Raw genomic sequence first — 7,249 nt, forward strand, 5'->3', positions numbered from 1 at the left:
GTAACCAGAGTGATCAGGAAAGGTGAGCTATTACCAGCAGGAGAGTGAGGGGGGGAGGGACCTTTTGTAGTGATAATCAACGTGGGCCATTTCCAGCAGTTGACAAGAACATCTGACGAACAGTGGGGGGGAAATAAACGAGGGGAAATAGTTTTACTTTGTGTAATGACCCATCCACTCCCAGTCTTTATTCAAGCCTAAGCTAATTGTATCCAGTTTGCAAATTAATTCCAATTCAGCAGTCTCTCACTGGAGTCTGTTTTTGAAGTCTTTCTGTTGAAGAATTGCCACTTTTAGGTCTGTAATTGAGTGACCAAAGAGATTGAAGTGTTCTCCAACTGGTTTATGAATGTTATAATTCTTGACGTCTGATTTGTGTCCATTTATTTTTTTTACATAGAGACTGTCCAGTTTGGCCAATGTACATGGCAGAGGGGCATTGCTGGCACATGATGGCATATATCACATTGGTAGATGTGCAGGGTCTAATCACATCAGCCACACTATCAGAGGCTTGTTCACCTGCATACATACCACACAGACTATGCTGACAGCTTGTTCCACACACACTCAAAGAAACTGCGGAACCATCTGATCAACATCCTCTACAGCAAACAGGGAAAGATTAAGAATGAGCTCTCAAAACTGGATATTCTTAAAAAAACAACCTTCCACACAAACTTCCTTGTGGCTGGACTTTACAAAAACTAGACAAGCCATTTACAACACACACTTTTCTTCTCTATGAAAGAAAAAGGACACTAAACTACCTAAACTACTCCATGCCACAAGGGGCCACAACAGTGGTTCCCTTAACCCACCCAGCAATATTGTTAATCTATCCAACTACAATCTTAGCCCAGCAGAAGAATCTGTCCTATTTCGGGGCCTCTCTTTCTGCCCCTCCACCCTCATGAACCTGATACAGTTCTGTGGTGACCTAGAATCCTATTTTTGATGTCTCCAACTCAAGGAATATTTCCAACACACCTCTGAACAACATACTAACCCACAGAGACCTTCCTTCCAAGATTACAAAAAGAAGGATTCTGGGTGGACTCCTCCTGAAGGTCGAAACAACAGACTGGACTTCTACATAGAATGCTTCCGCCGATGTGCACAGGCTGAAATTGTGGAAAAGCAGCATCACTTGCCCATAACTTCAGCCGTGCAGAACACAATGCCATCCACAGCCTCAGAAACAATTCTGACATCATAATCAAAAAGGCTGACAAAGGAGGTGCTGTCGTCGTCATGAATAGGTTGGAATATGAACAAGAGGCTGCTAGACAGCTCTCCAATACCACTTTCTACAAGCCATTATCCTCTGATCCAACTGAGAGTTACCAAAAGAAACTACACCATGTGCTCAAGAAACTCCCTGAAAAAGCACAAGAACAAATCTGCACACACACACCCCTAGAACCCTGACTAGGGGTATTCTATCTGCTACCCAAGATCCATAAACCTGGAAATCCTGGATGCCCCATCATCTCAGGCATTAGCACCCTGACAGCAGGATTGTCTGGCTATGTAATCTCCCTCCTTCAGCCCTAAGCTACCAGCACTCCCAGCTATCTTTGAGACACCACTGACTTCCTGATGAAACTACAGTCCATCGTTGATCTTCTTGAAAACACCATCCTAGCCACTATGGATGTAGAAGCCCTCTACACCAACATTCCACACAAAGATAGACTACAAGCAGGCAGGAACAGTATCCCTGATAATACCATGGCAAACCTGGTGGCTGAACTTTGTGACTTTGTCCTCACCCATAACTATTTCACATTTGGGGACAATGTATACCGTCAAATCAGCTGCACTGTTGTGGGTACCCACATGGCCCCACAGTATGCCAAAATTTTTATGGCTGACTTAGAACAACGCTTCCTCAGCTCTCGGTCCCTAATGCCCCTACTCTACTTGCGCTACATTGATGACATCTTCATCATCTGGACCCATGGAAAAGAAGCCCTTGAGGAATTCCACCATGATTTCAACAATTTCCATCCCACCATCAACCCCAGCCTGCACCAGTCCACACAAGAGATCCACTTCCTGAACACTATGGTGCTAATAAGCGATGGCCACATAAACACCACCCTATACTGGAAACCCACTGACCACTATACTTACCTACATGCCTCCAGCTTTCATCCAGACCACATCACACGATCCACTGTCTACAGCCAAGCTCTATGACACAACCGCATTTGCTCCAACTCCTCAGACAGAGACAAACACCTACAAGATCTCTAGAAAGATCTCTTGCAACTACAGTACCCACCTACTGAAGTGAAGAAACAGATTGACAGAGCCAGAAGAGTCACCTACTACAGGACAGGCCGAACAAAGAAAATAACAGAACACCACTAGCCATCACCTTAAGCCCCCAACTAAAGCCTCTCCAACGCACCATCAAGAATCTACAGCCTATCCTGGAGGATGACCCATCACTCTCACAGATCTTGGGAGACAGGCCAGTCCTTGCTTACAGACAGCCCCCAAACCTGAAGCAAATACTCACTAGAAACCACACAACTAAATCACTAACCCAGGAACCTATCCTTGCAACAAAGCCCATTGCCAACTGTGTCCACATATCTATTCAGGGGACACATCATAGGGCCTAATCACATCAGCCACAATATCAGAGGCTCGTTCACCTGCTCATCTACCAATGTGATATATGCCATCATGTGCCAGGAATGCCCCTCTGCCACGTACATTGGTCAAACTGGACAGTCTCTATGTAAAAGAATAAATGGACACAAATCAGACGTCAAGAATTATAACATTCAAAAACCAGTTGGAGAACACTTCAATCTCTTTGGTCACTCAATTACAGACCTAAAAGTGGCAATTCTTCAACAAAAAAACTTCAAAAACAGACTCCAGTGAGAGACTGCTGAATTGGAATTAATTTGCAAACTGGATAGAATTAATTTAGGCTTGAATAAAGACTGGGAGTGGATGGGTCATTACACAAAGTAAAACTATTTCCCCTTGTTTATATCCTCCCTTACTTTTCGTCAGATGTTCTTGTGAATTGCTGGAAATGGCCCACCTTGATTATCACTACAAAAGGTTTCCCCTCCTCCCCCTCTGCTCTCCTCCTGGTAATAGCTCACCTTTCCTGATCACTCTGGTTACACTGTGTATGATAACACCCATTGTTTCATGTTCTCTGTGTATATAAAATCTCCCCACTGTATGTATCCGATGAAGTGAGCTGTAGTCTCTAAGGTGCCACAAGTACTCCTTTTATTAGTAGTATGTTTGTATTATTATGGGTTTCAGAGTGGTAGCCGTGTTAGTCTGTATCAGCAAAAACAATGAGGAGTCCTTGTGGCACCTTAGAGACTAACAAATTTTTTTGGGGCATAAGCTTTTGTGGTCTAAAACCCACTTCATCGGATGCATGGAGTGAAACATACAATAGGGAGGTATAAATACACTGCATATGAAAAGATGGGAGTTGCCTTACCAAGTGAGGGGTCAGTGCTAATGAGCCAATTCAATTAAGGTGGAAGTGGGCTATTCTCAACAGTTGACAAGAAGGGGTGGAAATTACTTTTGTAGTGCTAATGAGACCAATGTAAACAAGGTGGCCCATTTCAAACAGTTGACAAGAAGGTGTGAGTATCAGCAGGGGAAAATTAGTTTTTGTAGTGACCCATCCACTCCCAGTCTTTATTCAGGCCTAATTTGATGGTGTCCAGTTTGCAAATTAATTCCAGTTCTACAGTTTCTCACTGGAGTCTGTTTTTGAAGTTTTTTTCTTGAAGAATTGCCACTTTTAAGTCTGTTATTGAGTCTCCAGGGAGATTGAAGTGTTCTCCTACTGGTTTTTTAATGTTATAATTCCTGATGTCAGATTTGTGTCTGTTTAGTCTTTTGTGTAGAGACTGTCTAGTTTGGCCAATGTACATGGCAGATGGGCATTGCTGGCACATGATGGCATGTATCACACTGGTAGATGTGCAAGTAAACGAGCCCCTGATAGTGTGGTTGATGTGGTTAGGTCCTATGATGGTGTCCCTTGAATAGATATGTGGACAGAGTTGGCACTGGGGTTTGTTGCAGGGTTTGGTTCCTGGGTTAGTGTTTTTGTTGTGTGGTATGTAGTTGTTAGTGAGTATTTGCTTCAGGTTGGGAGGATGTCTTATAAGTGAAGACTGGCCTGTTTCCCAAAGTCTGTGAGAGTGTAGGTGACAGCCCTCAACTAAAACCTCTCCAGTACATCATCGAGGATCTACAACCTATCCTGAAGGGCGATCCCTCACTCTCACAGACCTTGTTTGAAATGGGCCACCTTGTTTACATTGGCCTCATTAGCTCTACAAAAGTGATTTCCATCCCTTCTTGTCAACTGTTGAGAATTGCCCACTTCCACCTTAATTGAATTGGCTCATTAGCACTGACCCCCCCCCCCCATTTGGTAAGGCAACTCCCATCTTTTCATATGCTGTGTATGTATACCTTCCTACTGTATGTTCCACTCCATGTATTATTGTAGTTAGTCATCACTAAGAAAACCAAAACTAAGCTAATCATCCTCATAACCTTACAAAGAGAATGTTACCTAGCTAGCTATTTCTTTTGGTCCAGTCCTGCACTTCCTCTCCCATGCAAGTGGGTCCCACTGGAATCAATGGGATTACTCACATAAAGAGGGGTTCGCAACAGTGGGAATCTATAGCGTTAACAAGTAGCGCCTTAACAAATATTACAAAAAGGGGGAATAAACCTACTGCATGTAAAACATCTACTCTCGATTTAGCATATGGGAATTTCATTACTAAGCCCTGATCATAATTAAAGACCATTATTCTAAATTACTGCAACAATATTTTGGTGATTATTTCATTTCAAAATTAAAACTATCTTAAATGACTAAAGCTTTTGTATCTAAATTTTAAATGTAGACTATTGCATTCTTAAAAGTTTGAAGACCTTACTACATATGTAGCTTGACTATACTATTGACCTAGTGGTCTCCATTTAAATGTGTACATGACAATATTTACATCCGCCTCTTACAAGCAGTTTAAAATATAGAATGGTCGGATGAGGAACGAGATTATAAATTCACTTCAAAACCTTCCAGGATTCCTGAGTTTATTCCTGAGCAAGATGTGGGAGAGGAATGAGAGTTAAGTATTGTCTAAACTGACAACTTTTGGGAAATTTCCCATGATTGCTTTACCAAGGATGCATTTCCACTGGTTACTCCTGGGGGAATTCTGCACCACTGCACATCCATAGAATTTATGTCCCCCGCAGATTTCTTTGCTTTCCCACAGAAAAATGACTTTCTGATAGGGAAGCAAAGGGAAGTCATAAGAGCAATCACGTGACCCTCCCCAGCAGTATGTTTTGGGTGCCCAGGGCAGCCAGCAGAGAAGTAAATCACTGTGGGGCAGGAGGCAGGACTGGGGAAGACCTAGCTAGTGGCTCCTATCCTGCACTAGGCTTAGTGGCTAGTCCAGGCTGGGCTGGGGAGGATGAGACTTCCTCTTCCCTTGCACAGCATCCAGGGCCACGTCAAACCCACCCCCAGATTTCTCCCCTGGCTGCATCCTCCCTCCCCTCCCCACCCCGCTTCCTACACCTATTGCTCCTCACCTGTAGGGGGAGAGATACCTGTGCATGGAGATGCTCCCCAATCTGCCCAACCCTCATGCATCCAGACTCCCTCATACCCAGGCCCTCCCCCTGAGCCGAACCCCCCGCACTCAGAATCCACTGATGATCCCCACTCTCCCTGCACCTGGACCGCACCAATGAGCCACCCACACCTGGATCCCCACCCCACCGAGCCCCACTTCCCCAGCATCTGGAACCCCTCACCCACACACCCCTGATGAGCTCTATCCCCCCTCCCACACCCAGACCATGCCTGCTGCTGAACCCCAACCACCTTCACCTGGACCTCCCAACAAGCCTGTGTGCATCCAGATCCCCCACTGAGCCACCTGCACCCAGATTGCCCCATACAGAACCCTCTTAACCCAGACCTGGATCATCCCCACATTAAGCCCCTCCACACTTGGTGTGACGATACCCCCCATAAGGCTTTATGGAGATATGCTTATGAATGTATATATGACATAACTAAAATACTTTTTATGCTAGGTAAGCCATGTAACATATCTCTGTAAAGGTTATGATCTACTAAATGTATTAATCCTATTTGTATGCATGTATCATTTTTGTAGACGAAGTTATAAATATTGTTTGTGCACTGGCTTGATTTTTAAGTAAAGCATTTTTAAGTAATGTTTTGTAAAGCATTTCGTCAGCTTCTTGAGAAAGGAATGTACAAATCAAGAAGCACTTAAGGGACAATAGATCTTGGAATGCTCCCATTCCCACAAGAAGTCTACTTGAGGACTGTCATAAATATAAAGGGAAGAGTAAATCCCTTTAAAATCCCTCCTGGCCAGAGGAAAAATCCTCTTACCTGTAAAGGGTTAAGAAGCTAAAGGTAACCTTGCTGGCACCTGACCAAAATGACCAATGAGGAGACAAGATACTTTCAAAAGCTGGGAGGAGGGAGAAAAACAAAGGGTCTGTGTCTGTCTGATGATGCTTTTGCCGGGGACAGAACAGGAATGGAGTCTTAAAACTTAGTAAGTAATCTAGCTAGAGATGCGTTAGATTATGATTTCTTTAAATGGCCGAGAAAATAGCTGTGCTGAATAGAATGAATATTCCTGTCTGTGTGTCTTTTTTGTAATTTAAGGTTTTGCCTAGAGGGATTCTCTATGTTTTGAATCTAATTACCCTGTAAGGTATTTACCATCCTGATTTTACAGAGGTGATTCCTTTTCTACTTCTATTAAAAGTCTTCTTGTAAGAAAACTGAATGCTTTTTCATTGTTCTAAGATCCAAGGGTTTGGGTCTGTGGTCACCTATGCAAATTGGTGAGGATTTTTAACAAACCTTCTCCAGGAAGTGGGGTGCAAGGGTTGGGAGGATTTTGGGGGGAAAGATGTGTCCAAACGATGGTTTTTCAGGAACCCAGATAAAGTTTGGTGGTGGCAGTGGAAATCCAAGGGCAAAGGGAAAAATAATTTGTACCTTGAAGAAGTTTTAACCTAAGTTGGTAAAAGTAAGCTTAGGAGGTTTTCATGCAGGTCCCCACATCTGTACCCTAGAGTTCAGAGTGGGGAAGGAACCTTGACAAGGACGTTCAAGGTAGCATGTGACCTATGGCTGCTACCTGTAAAAAACTGAGTC

The sequence above is a fragment of the Eretmochelys imbricata genome, chromosome 1 (genome assembly GCF_965152235.1).
Source record: "Eretmochelys imbricata isolate rEreImb1 chromosome 1, rEreImb1.hap1, whole genome shotgun sequence".
Lineage (NCBI taxonomy): Eukaryota > Metazoa > Chordata > Testudines > Cheloniidae > Eretmochelys > Eretmochelys imbricata.